Source organism: Lutra lutra, chromosome 5, assembly GCF_902655055.1.
Source record: "Lutra lutra chromosome 5, mLutLut1.2, whole genome shotgun sequence".
NCBI classification, from domain to species: Eukaryota; Metazoa; Chordata; class Mammalia; order Carnivora; family Mustelidae; genus Lutra; species Lutra lutra.
In genome coordinates this window covers 88,573,522-88,592,311 of record NC_062282.1, presented here as the reverse complement: position 1 = coordinate 88,592,311, position 18,790 = coordinate 88,573,522, and positions in this window count along the sequence as shown.

Genomic DNA, 18,790 nt, shown 5'->3' with positions numbered 1-18,790 from the left:
AGCTCGCACAGCACAAGAGATTAAGAAATTATCTTCTTCCAGATAATGTCTCCAGGGTGTCAAAAGATCCATTTTCCTATAAATGAGGGGTTTGTTGTCCCTGAAAACCTAAGATGGATTTGTTTTCCCTCCCAGTCGGTGCTCATTTTCCTAAGAACTCCCAATTTGGCTGAAACATGGAGATTAGCCTAAAAGGGTATCTTCAGCTCTCCTTTGTGGGCTCTCTATACCTCTATGTCCTGCTCAGTTCAAAAAAGCATTCAAAGAAGCTGTCCTTGACTACCTTTTAGCCCACGGGACTTGACCCTTCCCAGAGTTGAATGAACTCACCAGCCATGGTTCCCCACATTCCCCCACCAGCAGAGCTTCTCAGCCAGGTGAGGGGTCCGGGAAGTTCTCAGGCCCGTAGAAGTTGGGTTGAGGCAAAAAAAAATGGACAATGGGGCTCTCTTAGGGTTGACACGAGGTTCCAGGACAGAGCTGCCTTTCTCATTGCACACGAGCCAGGAGGAGCCTGGAATCATGTCCCCTCCTAAGAAGTGACAGAAATCTGCCTAATCACTTAGGACTAGGTCACAGCACCATCAGATGGAGTGTTTGGAACCTTCTACGTTCCAGGCACTTTGTCAAGGCCTTCTATGTGCTCTCTGGTTTTCACAACAGCCCTGAAAGGTAAATGTTACTCTCTGCATCTCTCTGTGAAGAAACTGAAACCCACACAGCTCTGCCTGACAAAACCACATATGTCACTGGAAGTTTGCTTATGTGTGTGTGTAATTTCCACTCTATCACAAGGCTTCTAATATCATCCAAAGTTAGAACCAAAAAAGCCAGCTGTACTCAGAGTTCAGTCTCTTTATTCACTTTACAAATCAAGAGACAGAGGAAGTACAATGACAGCCTGAGGCCAAACACTTCAGGGGCACAGCTGGAGCTAACAGAGTTACTTAAATGGCAAGGCCAGGGCTTGGGTCCTTATACACAGTCCGTAAGCATTCCCTTCTTGCCGCTGCAGGAGCTAGAGAGGGTCACTAATGATGTCAGCGGAAATGCCAGGAAATAATTCGCCCTTAGCATGTCTTCTCCCAGTTACTTCACCTGGTTTCCATAGTAGGAAGAGCTCTTTAAAGACCCTCAGGGCACCATGCGAGGCTCCCACCTCTAACCCCCAGGCTTTCCTCACCAGTTGCTCTTGAAGTGCAGGTGTCCTTACTGACATCTATAGGGGGAAGAAAGTCAGACTCTCCAGGACAGAAGCACAAACCCATTAAAGAATAAGGAAGAAGGCCTGAAAACTCAGGATCAGAAAGATGAAGACAGAAACTGAACACCAGAAGGCATTTCTACAACTGGAAAATTTATTCTTCTCTAAGAAACTGCTTATCATATGACTTCTGGAAAACCCCATTAATTTCTCAGCAGGTCAGTTTCCACCCTGATATCATGTGTAAGTTCTGAAAAAAAGATATTCTTATCCCGTTGAGGTTTATAAATAAATGATAAAACCATGGTAGAGCACAGTATAAAGGATAATGGATAGCAGGTTGGAACACAAAGCTATACAATCCATTTATTATACAACAATGGGTGTTCCATCAATTTTTGCTTCTAGGTCTTCTTTCTACTGCCCAGTTCTGGTCCCATCCCTCAAGTTAACACTTCTCAGAAAGGTCCCAGCTCCTTTGAAACTCTTGTCAGTGAAAGCTGATAACATTTCTAGGGAAGATTTGTCAAGAGGCTAAAGCTAGTAACAAAACAGTGATGCAGGGATTTTGTGGGAATTTCAAAGATCTCTGTTAGCAACGTCCTCATACCATGGTTGTTGACAGTTTTCAGTGACTCATCTTCCCAGTAAGAAGAAGAGGCTTCTGGGAACCACCTAGATCTTCAAGGCTATTTGTAAAGAAGTGGCAAGCCTCCTTCATTAGGAAATCAGGGGCTTCTTATCAAGCCTAAGAACTTGACAAATTAAATCTTGTTAGTTTGACCTGTAGCACTCTCATTACAGAGAGTCAGTTAGGAAAAGTCCCAGATTGGTTGACCAGTGAGCTGGAGCTTCCTTAATGCTTGGGGAAGTACAGGGAGACCAATAGCCACATACCATGAGCATTGCCCAGCTGTAAGGAATGTGATAGTGTAGTATGAACACAGCTAAAGACTTCTGATGCTTGAAAGCTTTCCCCTGAGTTTTCACATCTGACCTGCCCTGCTCCAATTTCAAGGCCAGTCATCTAACCGCCATAGAACAAGAACTAATTAGAAAAGCCTTTCAACCTTCTCCTCCATCTTTTAGCCATAATGGAGCAGTTCATAGCAATACTGCAGCAGGGTGCCCAGCTAGCAGGAAATTGCAGACATTTTCCTGAGGACTATGTACTGTTCACCTTTTCCTAGTTCCTACCCTAGGAAGGATGGTTAGTATAGTGTTAGGAGGAGTTTCTCAAATTCAACTATTATCTCTGTATTGGCCACTTACTGGGCCGAACAGAGGTCTGCAGCAAGGAAGGACCCTTGACACCCTCAAATCTCACACACCATACCATAAAGCAAATCCAGCCTTCTCGGCAAGCAGATGCCTCATCACAATTCATCACAATTCAGCTGAGAAGTACTACAGGCAGTAAAATTGAGAAGAAACACTTAAAAGTTTGAGATAATTGTCTGGATAAATATAAGAAGCAAAATTTAATACTTAGCAAATATTCTCAGCAGGCTGTGAAGGCTGAACAGGTCTTCCTAGGACAACTTAGGTAAAAATAAAAGTAAAACAAGATAAAACAAAGATCTAGCTTACACATAAAATACTGTTTTTCTATGTCTAAGAATATGGAACTTGGCGGGGCGGGGTGGGGGGTGTTCAGTCAAGTTCCCAATTGCTAGCGTCCCAGAGAATACAAAATTGAGACTATGTCATCAGAGAGCACAGCGATATCCAAGCTGATGCAGTTTCAGCTGGGAGAGGTGGTTTCATTGAATGAATTTTGTATTTTTTTTAAATGCTTTACGAGAAGCAAGTAGGGTGAGTTGTCTTCTTTTACAGCCCATGAGGCACAGTGTAGACACTCAAATCATGAAGAGCCCTATAACAGAGACCACAGCTGTTCACCAAGGTAACTGCAAAGCACTACCTCCTTGGAGAAAATACCATATAACTATTGAGGTACCTAGATAATTTTCATGGTGGTATCTATCACCTTTGAAAATCAAAGCTGATTCTGTGTTATGTTTAGCAGTTGTTAGCAATTAAATGGAGGGTCATTTCTTTTCATTCATGGTGTTCCCAGGCAACTCCTAGTTGAACATTTCAGCCTTTGTGCTTTGCTCACGGGAAACACCTCTGCCAACGCACTCCTGGTCCCAGGGTCGACAGATGCTTAAGATCTGGCTTTGAGGTAGTCTGTTCCTGGACAGCCGTTGGCTCCTGCAGAACTTTGCCAGAGGCCAGCTAAATGCTAGGTACCAGCTGAGTGCTTTCTAAGTAGTACTAAGGTAGCTAACTGCTTCAGTCATCACTGCCTTTTGCTAATGAAGAAGCCGAAGCTGAATGAGGTTGAGCCAACTACAAAATCAAGAAGTAAGTCAACACTAGAAAAGGGAGCCCATAAGATCTCAACCTCAAAGTTAACCACACACAGTACTGAAAGGCCAGACCTGTATCTTAAGAGGAATTATTTTGGTTCCATCATTAGTTTTTTCCTTAGCCAGGCTGTTTCACGATACCATGTGGCATGTTACTTCTCAGGTGACTATTACCACTTCGAAGGGAGGGACACTGCTAGTTCAATGACTCATCTCTAAGACATTCAGCTATTAGCTGCCAATCATCTTTCACTCTCTGGAGAGAACATGATGATTTGGAAATCGCCTAGGCTTTGGAGTTTGGTTAATGTGGATCAAAATGTCTTAGCAATTTGAACACCTAAGTAAGTCCCTCTAGGTCTGGAGTTCCTCAGATATAACACCGAGTATAACTTAGGGCCTACCTACCTGATGGGATTTTTTTTTTGAAGTTGGAACAAGTCAGTTTGTGACAGAAGGCTATACAATAATCAACCCCTTTTGGAGATTTTAAAAAAGATTTTATTTATTTATTTGACAGAGAGAGAGAGAGATCACAAGTAGGCAGAGAGGCAGGCAGAGAGAGAGGGGGAAGCAGGCTTCCCGCCAAGCAGAGAGCCTGACTCGGGGCTCGATTCCAGGACCCTGAGATCATGACCTGACCCTAAGGCAGAGGCTTAACCCACTGAGCCAGCCAGGCACACCCCCTTTTGAAGATTTAATGTATGTTCCTTCTCTGCCCTGAATATAGTATTACACAGACACTATCAGATTGAAACCTTTAAGAGAAAGAGAAGTTGATCATAAAAAGAATACTAACCATAAAATTAACAGTAAATAATGAAGAATAATACTAATCTTAAAATACATTTAAAAAACAAAAATTACAAAGCTCCATGAGCAAAGAATGCTTTGCAATATGAAGAGTTCCTTACTAAATGCTCATAGAAGCACATTATTTAGCACACTGATAAGCACGTCTGGTAGCAATACTTAGCATTCATTCTGGTAGAGCTGATTCCCTTTCTAAATTATAAAATCCAGTTGGGAGCTGAAACCCAGTACTCTGAAATTTGTAAAGTAAATAGTTCCTAGAATATGAGCTGAAGAAGGAGCTATCTGAAAACATTACAATATGGGTATGCTTGTGGGGGTGGGAGTGTGTGGGCATGGGTGCTTAGTTCCCTTGAATCGTAATGTCTTAGATCCAGATATGAATTGATATATTATTTTGGCAGAGGTTTTATGACTCAAAATATTGTGGTTTTTTCATGGTAAAAAATGTAGAACATACTTCTAGTATGGCTTAAAAGGGATATTTTTTCAACCTACATGAACAAAGGCATTTATAAGATTTTTACAGGAAATATTATTTAATATTTAAGCCAATCTGGATATCTAAAGGAAGGCCTTCATACCCAGAACACTAGAAGGCCATGCTAAAGGGTCTTGAAAATAATATATTAGGACATACAACATATTTTCTTGTATAGCTTCTGGAACAAGAATCGGAATTACCTTATATACAGTGGGAATAACTTCACCTCCAACAAAATACCCAACTAGAAGTAGCTCAACCAAGGAAGGATTCTCTTTCTCATATATTATATTTTGTCAAAATTGCAGCGCTAAGAACCCATAATTATTTTATTTTCCTAAAGAAAAATGCTGTCAAGTAATTTTGAAACATGTTTAGTACTTAGAATTTCACTAGATATAGATGTCTTAAGTTTGGAACTATATCATACCACCTCTGTCTATTCCTTAAAATGTCAAATAAACTGGTTAAGAAATCTCTAAACTTTCAAATTCAGAGTTAGCTCTTCTCAATAATTTTCAACTAAAAATTGCTGGTGAGTTTTCCATTCTATATTGGTCTCTGTGCCATCAAGAGCAGAAGTGATTTATTCTTAAAATTGTCTTTGCAAGAACTAAATGCCACTGGTGCTGAGCTCTGAAGCTAACTTTTAAAGTAAGTAGAGGGGCACCTGGGTGCTCAGCCGGTCTGCCTTTGGGTCAGGTCATGATCCCAGGACCTTGGGATTGAACTCTGCCTCTGGCTCCCTGGTCAGCAGGGAGTCTGCTTCTCTGCCTCTCCCCCTGCTCATGTGCACACTCTCTCTTGCAAATAAATAAATAAAATCTTGAAAATAGAGTTTCCCTTGTTGCTAAAACCTACCCTGTCCCCCATCTCCTCTCTTAGTTCTTAGAAATGGGAAGTGTGCTCTGCTATAGTCTTTAAGCCTCTGGCACTAATTCCAGAGATGGTAAAATACAAAAATAACTATGTACCTAAAAACTGAATATTATAATAAGAAGTCTGAAGACAGGAAATCCATGGCAGATTCAATGAGGAGAATATAAAAGAGGCTCGTTTTCTCTTTCCGTTTCCTGTGGCTTGTGCTCTCATGGTCACAAGATGGCTAAAACACCAGGCATCATGTCTACATTCAAAGGAGATAAAAAGAGGAAGGACAGGATAGCAGTGGTCTAACTGTCATTTTATCTGGAGAGCTGACCTTCAGAAGCCCCCTAGTAGGATAATGTGACTTTTGACTAGCTTAACCTTATCTCAAGTCATGAAACGAAACTATAGAACTACTATTCAAAAAAAAAAATTGAGGTTCTATTTACAGTAAAGCAGGCAAGGAATAACTCCTTGGGTGTATCAGAGACCACTAGTACTATCTGCTGCAAACTGTTTAAAAAAAAAAAAAAAATATATATATATATATAATACATGTATAATATGTATACTATATATACATATCTATACCTTCTTTTTTTTTTTTAAAGATTTTATTTATTTATTTATTTGACAGACAGAGATCACAAGTAGGCAGAGAGGCAGGCAGAGAGAGAGGAGGAAGCAGGCTCCCTCCAGAGCAGAGAGTCCGATGCGGGGCTCGATTCCAGAACCCTGGAATCATGACCTGAGCTGAAGGCAGAGGCTTTAACCCACTGAGCCACCCAGGCACCCCTATATATACATTCTTTTATATATATATATATATATATAGACATTCATATATATATAGAGAGAGAGACATTCTTTTAAAATTTAGCTATCCTTCATAAATTAGGAGTTGGAGAAAAGTCTCTGGTTTTAGACTAGAGAAATAAACAGGTGGCTGATAGAGACTATGGCATCTATGAAAGTCAGTAACTTTTTTTAGTGATCTATAACTCACTAATATACTACCATATTTTAAAGCTATAAATTTTAAACTTTTAATTTCAAATCTGTTATTATGTGCTTCATCCCCATTCCCTACCAAATGTTGGATATTTTCAAAATATTCTCTGACTACAATATAATCAGTATCAAAGAGATTAAGTAGTTTTCCTGTTTGGTGTAAGTGCCATTTAATAGAGATTTCAATTTCTGATAAGGATAATGATATAAGTGGGCTAAAAGTGGACAATAGTGGAGAAGATCTATGTTTCAGTAGCCCCAAATGTGTTGTTATCTACCCAATATGTGGATCCTTTTGATTAGCACTTTATATATTCTTCTCCTATTGCAGTAAGAAATTAGTAATGTAGCAGCATTAACGCCTCTAACACATTCTTCTGTGGGGCTTATTAAACGAATGCTAAAATTAAAGTAATACAAAATTCTCAATAAACAGCTAATCTTGCTAGGTGATGTTGACTTGCTTAAGAATAATACTGGAACAAAAGCAATGAATTCCTTTCTAAATTTTCTCAACATCTCTTTGAGAGTAAATCCTTACCAAGATGAAAAAGAGTCCTTTAGGGCAGAGAAAGAATTCTTTTATCCTTGGACCTAGCAGTCCATAAAGTACCAGGATTTTATGTTAACCTGAAAAACCTAAGCCAACTAGTGAGTTCAAGACTCTCCAAGCCCAGCCAACAGGATGAACCCTTACCAGCTGCATGATTTTAACTACTTAATTACACTTATTCTCTGAGTTTCCTGTCACCTACCATAGTTCCTACTCACTGTAGATGTTCCAACATACGGCTGATTCTAATTAGCATTAAAAATTACTCAGCCTCTATTTTAACAAGGTCGAATTTAGAAGGTGGGGATGTGATTTGGGGTTTCCCAACTAGCTCCTGATCCAAAAACACATGTCATCTGCTATGTGACCAGGACGCAATGATTCATGCATTTGGGTTAGGTTAAGGGAGTACTTCCCACAGACTCTAAGGTCTCTAAGGGCAAAATTTTATTGACCTTTGTTGCTACTTTTTTTATTTCTAGCATAGATATTCCACTTAAATACAATAGGAATACATGCTTATAGAAACAAACACTTATTTCACTTAAATGCAAGGTATCCTTACATTTATATGTAACTGAGTGAGGAAAAAGAAAACTAACAAAGACTTATCAGGCCCTCCTTTCAGAAGGAACAGGGAATGAAAGAGAAAGTGAAAATGTGTCTCAAATGAGATTCACAGTGAGAAACTGTCCCAGAGGAACCTTTGTTGGGACTACAGAGAGACGGATAAAGCTTGTACCTAGGACACCAACAAGGCAGAAGCACCAGAAGAAGTTTCAGGAACTAATTTTTATAGCTCCAGAAAAGAAAATTCCAACAAAATGTAGACATTATGGAAAACCTCAGGGCTTATTTTTTTCAGTATGGTAATTTATTTTTTTAAATTCATATAAAGAGGAGATGGGTCTTCAAATGTTTTCAGGGCTTTCAATCCTCCTAATGCCTCGGGACCTGCTGGAGGCATTGGAAAAATCCAACCCACACAGTGGTCAAGGTTAGTGTCCCCAGGTGGTCAAGGTTACTGTCCCCAGGGGTAAGTTGCATTGACAGCATGTACCTGACCACAGCCACTGGTTCATGCTGAGATGTTGGCTGAAGCTTGTGTCGGAACTAACTCCAGGTAGAGAAGACTGAGACAGAGTTAGCTACTCAAAGGCCTAGAGGGATGAAGTGGACATTTTTGTTCATCTTTTCAACATCTCCCTTCATGGTAGAATCCCAGTGGTGTTCAGATACACACCGACCTCCAAGTATAAGTCAGGAGTTTTTAGTGTATGCACAAAGCCAGGCAACCATTTACCTACTGCCAGAACATTTTCATCACCCCACAAGAAAGCCCATATTCTTTAGTAGTTGTTCCTCTCTTCCCTTATCCTCTTCCCTAGCAACGGATAATGTACTTTCGTTTCTATAGATTTGCCTATTTGAGGTATGTCATATAAATAGAATAAAAACATGTGATCTTTTCAGACTAGCCTCTTTCACTTTGCTTACTGTTTATCAGATTCATGCATGTTTTTACAGTTTCTAATCCTTTGTTTCTTCATATTGCTAAAGGGCACTCTATTGTGTGGATATATGACATCTTATTTAACCACTTTTAAGTTAATGAACATTTGGGTCATTTCAACTTTTTGGCTAATATGAATAATGCTGCTGCAAACACCTGTGTGCAGTTTTCATGTGAACACAACTTTAATTCTCTTAGGTAGATTCCCTAGGGCTATTTTGATTTTGTTTTTTGCTCTGAGTGAGATTGGACATCGTCGGAAAATAATGTTTTGCATTTTTCAAAGATTATTCTGAATTCTATGGTTAAGAGAAGACTGCATGTGGAAAAGGATGGAAGACACAGATCTATCTGAGGCTACTATGTTTTAATAGTGAAAGTGGCTAAGACTAGGAATGCAGCGGAGTTAGTTCTGAGGAGTGTTTATAGTGTAAATACATTGAAAAGTAGAGCTAACTGGGTTCCCAGATGAAAATGATACAGGGTGAGAGCTAAAACGAAGTCAAAGGAGTTTCCAAGATTTTTGTCCTAGAGAAGTAGAGGTGCCATGTACTGAAAGGACAAATATTTCATAGAACAAACTGAGGGAGAAGAAAAAAAGTTTGGAGTTTGCCAATCAAGATACTCAAGGGGAGATCTAGGGTATATAGTTAGATCTAAGAGAAATATAAGACGTAAGTCTGGGAAGTCATTGCACAGGTGGTATTTAAAATGTAATCATCTTAGATTCTTTTAAACATAGCATCCCTACCTCCACCTCTTCAACACTCTGTGAGTCCACCTGCTAATATCTCTGGCAAATTCCTCAGCTCTCCCTGGAAATGCCCACAAAGCATTATCCTATCTGTTGTTGGCCAAAATGATGATATGGCCAGTAAAAATAGCTATGGCCTCAATTCTCTATTCCTGCCCAGTAAAGAGGGTATTTTATCCTTTCTACCAGCCTTATTTCAATGTCAGCCCTGGGCAACACTCAATTTTGCTAGTTGTAAGATTACTTCTTTGAACTCTTAACATCTCCACCAGCCTATTAGTTTTTTGAGGACAGGAACCATCTGTGGTCTGAGCAATAGATTTCTATTGCTATTGTAACTAACACACACTTAATGACTTAACACAATTGTATTATCTTACAGTTCTGGAGGTCAAAAACACAAATTGGTTTCACTGGGCTGAAACTAGCGTCAACAGGATGATGTTGCTTTCCAGAGGTTCCAGGGGAGAATCCATTTCCTTATCTTTTTTAGTTCTAAATACCACTTACACTCTTTGGCTCATGGCCTCATTCTTCCATCTTTGAAGGCAACAATGCTGGGATGAAATCTATTCATGCTGCCATCTCTCTCATTCTCCTTCTTTTGCCACCCTCTTCCACTAATAAGCACCCTGTAATTACATTAAGCTCACCCGGATAATCCAAGACCTCTCCACTTCACATCAGCTGATTGGCAACTTTAAAATATTTTTTTAAGATTTTATTTATTTATTTGAGAGAGAAAGAGAGAGAGAGGGAAAGAGTGAGAGCAAGAGAGAGAGCACAAACGGGGGATGGGGTGGGGAGAGGAAAGGTAGAGGGAGAGAGAGAGAAGCAGACTCCCCACTAAGCATGGAGCCTGAGCCCCATGTGAGGCTCCATCCCAGAACCCCAGGATCATGACCTGAGCCAAAGGCAGAAAATTAATGGACTGAGCCACCTAGGAGCCCCTGTTTGGCAACCTTAATTCCACCTGCAGTTTATATTCCCTTTTTCCATGAAACCTAACATAGTTACCAGTTTCTGGAATTAGGATGTGGAAATCTTTGGGGACCATTTTTCTTCATACAATGGTCTGGAACCTAAAGCTCCTAGCATAATGTTTAATGCATTCCAGCCCTTAGTGAATGCAAATGAAAGAATGAACTAAGTAATTAACAAATTTCCCAGTACCCACAGTTGGGTGTTTTCCTCTAAACCCAAAAAATAGCCTCCTCTTAAGTAGCACACCTGCCCTGTTTATTTTTAGTGGAATTCAGGAGGAAAGATAGAAAGCAATTTTTGAAGGGTTTAAAATTAGCATCTCTTTAGATGTCCATAGATCAAAGAAGTAAGAAACCTTAGAGAAAACAAACAAAAATACCAGTATTATCTCCCATCTTAAAAATCTTACCTGTAGCTTAGTATATGGGCTACAGGTAAGATTTTTACGATTGTGGGCTTATGATTCTTAGGGATTCCAGAGAACTGAATTCAAATCAATCTAATCCTCTGATCAACACTAACACCGAAAATAATTTTCAAGTATTTTGCCAAGACCCTATAAACATTTCAAAGGCAGATCCTCAAAGCAGTGAGAGCCAGCTAGCAAAATTTCTTCATCCACCTCCTCCCACAAAACCGTCTTCCCTCATTACACTTAACTTTTACTAGTCAGTTGTCTGTTTTTCCTACTAGTCCACAAGGTTCATGCAAATAATCCTCATTTGCCTCTCTCATTATTATGACCCTAGTACTTGGCACATAGTAGGTGTTCAATCAACTATCAGTGAATGACTTTGGTGAATCACTACCCCCGAAGTACATATTGAATCAGAGGCAGCTTTATCATCATCACCGCCCTTATCCTGAGACCCCGGAGACTCAGACTTGTTGGTGGTTCTCTTGGGACATCTGCCCTTTGACTCACTCTTTAGACACTGGTCTCTAGATTGTCTTGAACAGACATTCATTTGTCAGTTAACCAGCAAACTGTGCTGTGTCCCACACAGTGAAATAAGAACATTGCATATCACTACCCAGACTGTGTCACTGACAAAGTCACAGAAATGGAAATTTCCCTTCAGTGTATCTTCAGGTTGAGTGTTCACAAAAGAAACATGTTGTGGGTGTATATAAGAACATGCTGTAAGCAAAATATAAGTTGGGTTTATTTGATTTTTATTTAGTTTTTCAAATCTAACTCCCTTGAATTTATGAGTAATCTTATGTAATTATTAAAATGTGATTCATCTTAGGAATTGATTCCAAATACTTTATCCTTTCAAAGATGGGTTGTTTGTCATGATAAGTGAACAGATTATCAAGCAATGGTTCAGGGAACCACAGAATTTCCTAGGAGTTGTTGGGAAGTCTATTTATAAAAAACATGTATAAAGTATTTTATCAAATCCCACCCCATCATGGCATAAAGAACTTTGGTTCTAGCGATGAAAAAGTTCTTTAAAAATGTAAAAGTTAGAGCACATTGAAAGGAAAGAACAGGGATGCCTGGGTGGCTCAGCCAGCTAAGTCTTGGTTTCAGCTCAGGTCATGATCTCAGGGTCATTAGATCAATCCCCTCTCTCCCAACCCCAGTCATGGGGCTCCGTGCTCAACTGGGAGTTTGCCTAAGATTCTCACCCTCTTCCTCTGCCTCTCTCCCTGCTCACACTCTCTCTCCTTAAAATAAATAAAATCTTTTAAAAAAAAAAAAAGGAAAGAACATATTTTTGTGGAAGTGGACTCTCTCACCACTGAATTTTGCTAACTGCCAACTCCAGGTCCAATCTGCCTCAGAGTAGTTGCTTCAGATAATAGAACACTGAGCAAGTGTAGACTATAACAATTTAGTCCATAATCTTACATTCATCTGAATAGGGAAAGGGCTCAGGTATAGGCAGGGAGAGACAGGAGGCCCCTACCTAGGCTCTGAGGGTATTTCAGATATGAAGACACTGAGACAGAACAAATACAGAGATCAGGAAAATTTAGACCATCCTATCCCAATTACTAGGGTTAAAATGTTTTTTCTAATAATTACATTGTGAACACAGAAAATAAAAATAACCGTAAAAACTGATCAGGCCTCAGAAGAAAATTTCACTGTAAAGATTAACCAGAACTATCAATACCTATCTATAGATCATCGATATCCCAGAAACAAAAACTCTCACACAGTGTCTGCGCATCATGTCTACTTCCAGACCAATGACCTAACAACCACCAGCCAGTTTCCTGGTAAAGACTTAATAAAAGGTCAGAGATGAAAAGCCCTCATTGGCAACCAGATCAGGACCCCTCTCACTCCTGAGAGCTTTTTCTGTGTCCTTGCTTAATAAAAGGTCAGAGATGAAAAGCCCTCATTGGCAACCAGATCAGGACCCCTCTCACTCCTGAGAGCTTTTTCTGTGTCCTTGCTTAATAAACTCCATTGCTTTGCTCACGCTCCTTTGTCCTTGAGAGTCCTTCTTCCACTCTGCAAGACAAGAAACTCACTCTCCTGTTTCACATCCAGACTCTACTTAGGATGGAAACAACACTGTATAAACTCAATGTTTGAGACCACGGACTGTCAAATTAGACTTCCTGAGTCTGAATCCGAGCTTGTCCTGTTAGTAGCTGTATGACCTTCAGAACTCTTAACTCTTTACCTCAGTATTCTCAACTATAAAATAGAGTATGTTAATAATAGAAACGGCCTCACTGAGTTGTTGCAAGGATTAAACATCAAAGTACAGGGCTTGGCAAAGCTCAGTGTTATATAAGAATTTACTATTATTATTATTACTGCTATCTGGAGCTTGCTAAAATCACTTTACCCCTTTTCTCTCTCTAAATGATCTTATCCACTCCCATGCCTTTAAGTGCCATCTAAGCTACATTATACTCCCAAATGCTCCATCCCTGGCTGCTCCTTTGGGCCTCAGATGCATATAGCTAAAGTCCTCCTGACATGGCCCCTTGGGTGGTTTATAACAGAACCCTCAGCATCCACCCCACAAATCCACTCTTTAAATTCCCATAGTAAATAGCATTGTTATAGACACCACTTCTCAGGCCAAAATTCTTGGAATAATCTTTTGTTCCCATAGGCAAATAATTCTATCATAGGTATAGATATAGGTGTTACCTATGAAATACACGCTAAATACATCCAGGTGTGAGTGTGTGTGTGTGTGTGTGTGTGTGTACTTACATGGCTTATACCCTCATCTAAGAAACCGTGACCTTCTACCTGGACTACCATCAGTGGTAGCTTTATAACAGGTCTTCTACATCCATTCTTGCCTCCTGTAATCCATTTTCCATAGCTATGGTCATCTTTTAAGAACATAAATCAGTATAGATCACTCCCCTCTCAAAAGCCCTCTAAGGGCTTACCATCAACCTCCAAATACAATCAGAGGCCCTCGTGAGGCCCAGAAGAGCTGGATAATTTGATTCCTGTGTACTTTCCCAGTCTCAGTCCTACCATGCTGGTGTGCACCCATGCCACAAGACACAAGCTCCCTGCTTTGCATTTGCTCTTCCCTCCCTGAGGTGATCTTCTCTCAGATCATGGTGGTTGGTTCTTTTCCATCATTTTTCTCTCTCAAATTTTCATCCTCAGAGGTTTCCATTCCTATCCCTGCAGTTGTTCTCTACACATTAGATTATTAGATCACCCTACTTCATTTTCTGTATTGCCTTTATTAATAGCTAAAATTATCTTGTTTATTTTTTTATTTATTTATTGTTGACTGGCCTATACCAGACATACAATAGGCCCTAACAAATAATAGGCCCTCTGGTAAAATAATGCCCCCACCAAAGAGGTCTATGTCCTAATCCCCAGAATCTGTGCATGTTATGCCATACAGAAAAAAAAAAGTCTAGATATGATTAAGTTAAAGATCTTGACATGTAAACATTCCCCTGCATCACCAATGCACCAATGTAATCACAAAAGTCCTCATAATGGGATTACAAGGATTCTAAACGAGTGTCACAGAGAGATAGGAGATAAGACAACAGACAGCCAAAGAAGGAGTGATGCACTTTGGAGATGGAGGAGGGGCACATGTAACATGGAATACAGGCAGACTCATGGTGCTGAGAAAGGCAAGGAAACGGACTCCATCCCCAGAGCCTCCAAAAGGAATGCAGCCCTATTGGCATCTAGATCTAGATTTTTAGCTCCGTAAGACCAATGTTGGATTATCTTCCCCTCCAGAACCAGTGAGATAAATCTGTGTAATTTATTTGCTGTCATTTGTTACAGCAGCAATAGGAAATGAATACAGGGTCTCAGATAAGTTTGTTGAAAGAAAAAAAGGATTCCAAGCGTTAGGGATAAAGCAGTGAAGAAAACAAAATGGTAGACATACATTTCTGTCCTCATGGAGCTTATAATGTAGTGGAAGAAAAAAAGATTAGATAGATAGATAGATAGATAGATAGATAGATAGATATAAAATGTGCTAACATAGAAGGTAACAAGGCCTAGGGGAAAAAAATAAACTGGGGAAGAGAGATAGGAGAGGCTAGCTGGAATTCACTATAATTTTAAAGTCTTTTTCGGGTGGCCCCAGTAAGAGCAGAGAGCTGAGCAGATACTTGGAGGAGAGGAGAGAGTGAGCTATGCAGACAAGGGAGAAGAAGATGCTAGGCAGAGGGAACAGCTAATGAGAACTTGGAACTGGATGCTGCCTGATGTGGTAAAGGAGCAACAAAGAGGCCAATGAGGCTGGATCAGAGGTGCGTAGGGGGAGTAGCCAGACCAAAGATCAGAGAGGTAGGGTGGTGCAGGACCACTGCAGAAGCCATTGCAAGGAAGGGGCTATTACTCCAAGTAGAAGGTAAGCTTTTTACCTGATTTCCGTTTCAAAAGAAACATTCAGGCTAAAGCAGGGTTGAAAATTGGGGTGAACAAAGGAGGAAGCAGGATCCTCAGTTAGGAGGCTTTGTTGTGTTCCCATGAGGAAAGAAGAGCCCCTGGACCACATGCTGGCCATGGAGACACCCATGTGGGGAGAAATTTATCCTGCTGGGCAGACCTCTTCTCATTCTGAGCATTCAGCTAGCTGTTACCGCCTCTTGTGTTTTTTCCCAACATTTTTCCTATTCCTTTATCTCCCAAATAAATAGAGATCTTTTACTTCCATCTCTGTACTCTCATAACATCCTCAACTATCTTTATTATTTTAAAAAAATTACCTTGAAATAAATTTAGACTAATGGGAAGTTACCAAAATAGTAAAAAATTCCAATACTCTCTTCACCCAGCTTCCCCTAATGAAATCATCTTACATAACCATGTACATTAACAACACCAGGAAACTGACATTGGTAAACACGCTTAACCACACACCTTACTCAGGTTTCTTTAGATTTTATATGCACCTTATATTGTGTGTTTCTATAAAATTTTATCTCAAGAATAAATTTGCATTATGATTTTGTTATTTCAAAATTTTCATACATATGGAATCACAGACTTTACAACCTTTTAAGACTTATTTTTGTCTTAATTAAGTCTTTAATACCCCTGAGATACAGCCAAGTTGTTGTGTCTATTAATAATTCATTCCCTCCAATTGCTGGGTTGTAGTCCATTGTACGGATGTATCATAGTTGGTCTACCTGCTCACCCATGAAGGAGAGGGGAAGTGTTTCAAGTTTGGTGGGTATTATAAATAAAGCTTCTCTGCACATATTGCATGGAGCACTGGGTGTTATATGCAAACAACGAATCGTGGAACACTACTTCAAAAACTAATAATGTACTGAATGGTGACTAATGTAACATAATTAATTAATTGATTGATTGATTAAATAATAATATAATATAATATAAGTAGACTTTAATTAATTAACATAATAAATAAATAACGTACATAATAAAAAATAAATAAACAAACTTCTCTGACCATTTGTGAATAGGTTTTTGTGTTAACTTAAGTTTCAGTTGTTCTAAGATATGCATCTAGGAAGGTGACTACTGGACCATATGGTAAATATGACTTTATTAGAAACTGACAAACTTTGTTGCAGGGCAGATGCTTTATTTTGCATTATCACCAGCAATGTATGAGAGATCCAGTTGCTCTGAACCCTCACCAAAACTTGAAGCTGTTGGTATTTATTTTAGCTTTTATTATAGGTGTGTGGTGATACCTAATTATGGCTTCAAGTAGTCTAATGGCTAATGAGGCTGAGGAGATTACTGGCCATCTGTATATCCTCTCTGATGAAGGTCAAGATTTTTTGCCCATTTTCTGACTGGGTTGTCTTCTCATTATTGAGTTTAGACAGTGCTTTTTCTTCTTTTTTTTCTAATACTTATTATTTTTTAAGATTTTATTTATTTGACAGAGAGAGACAGAAATAGTGACAGATAGGGAGAAAGAGCAAGAGCAAGAAAGAGAGGGAGAAGCACGCTCCCCCCTGGGCAGGGAGCCCAATGTGGAGCTCAGTCCCAGGACTCTGAGATGATGACCTGAACCCAAGGCGGATGTTTAACTGACTGAGCCACCCAGGTGCCCCTAGACAGTTCTTTATATATTCTGACTACAAGTCCTTTATCAGATAATGTGATTAGCAAATATTTCTATCATTCTCTTAAAATATCTCCCTTTCATTCTCTTAAAAGGATCTTTCTAAGAGCAAAAGTTCGCCATTTTCATAAAGTCTAATTTATGGATTTTGTTTTATCGACCGTGCTTCTGGTGTCACATCTACAAACTCTTTGCTAAATCCTCAGTCAAGAATATTTTCTATGTTTTCTTCTAAAAGCTTTACACATTACATGTTACATTTAGAGTTAATTACTGTGTAAGGTGTGAGTTTTAGGTTGAGGTTCATTTTTGTGCCAGTGGATATTCAATTGTTCTAATGCCTTCTGTTGAAAAGACTGTCTTTTCCTAATTGAATCACTTTTGCACCTCCTGGCCGTACCTACATAGTTCTATTTCTAGACTTTTTACTTTGTTTTTATCACACCGTGTTTTAATTGTTAAATTCCTCATCTCTCTCTGTCTCTCCCATTAGACTTGAAAGTGATGACTGTGGTTTTTCTCCACTCTGCCTACAAGGCATTTGGCACAGTGTCTAGCCCACAGTAAACATACAGTGAATAAAAGTTTACTAAATGAATGAAAGAAACTTGGCTACCTTGGTTTTTGTAAGTGACAAACCACCTAAGTCAGCTTGCACTTTTGAGAGGAAATAAAAAGCATTTTCACTGAATTATCTGTGATCCTCTCCAGCATTTTTTCAGCGGCCATCTGTTCATGTCACTTAATAGCTTTTTGAATCAATCAAGACATTACTATATTTTGTGTAATATGTGTACAGAGGTACTTACTCTAAGGGAACTACAATATGAGATAAGTCCTCGCTCTTCAGAGAATGGCATCTCACAATGTGTCATGATGGGAACAAGGAAGGACTTTGTGGTCAAGCAACACTGAAGTGAGCCCTACATGGCCACTTACTAGCCATGTGACTTTGGGCAGGTTATTTAACTTTTAAAGCCTCAGTCAGTCAATAAGTGTGATGGTGATGATAACAGCACACACCTCACAGGCGTGTTGCAAAGATGAAAAACGAGTATGCAGTGAAAGCCTTAGCACAGGGTCTTCCGAACACTTAGTGAAGACTTAATAAATTCTATCTGCCATTTTTAATGTCCATTTATTAATGCTATAAATAGAAATTTTTATTACAGATAATATCACTTTAACAAAGGAAGAGTTCATTGGGGAGGACTTGGCCAGGTTTTAGCAGAGTGAGTTGAGAAAAGCCTCTGTTCCATCTTGCAACCTAAGTCAAAATTACAAATCTGTTTTCAATACCACTTACGATCAGTGGTCCCTCTGGTTTCTAGCCACATCACCAAATCTGATAGAAGGAAGCATGGGGCATTTTCAAATCAGCAGTAAGTGCATTTTTCAAAATTAAATCAGTAGACATAGAAGTATTCATGTAATAAAGAGCAAAAGTTGCTAACTTGGCAGGCCACATTTTGATTATGGAGGACTGGCCATCCCAAAAAGTTAAATAAACTTTCCTCTGCTCTCAGGAAACCATTCATGCTTTGCAGTAGAAATGACACTTATGGGAGTATGATTCTCTTTGCAATCATTAATCGCAACTCTCTAAACATCCTAACGAGCATGAGTGAATTTTCTAATTATTCTATGCTTTCTTTGAAGCCATTACTCCAAGTGCTAATTTTAAACAAATGAATGCATA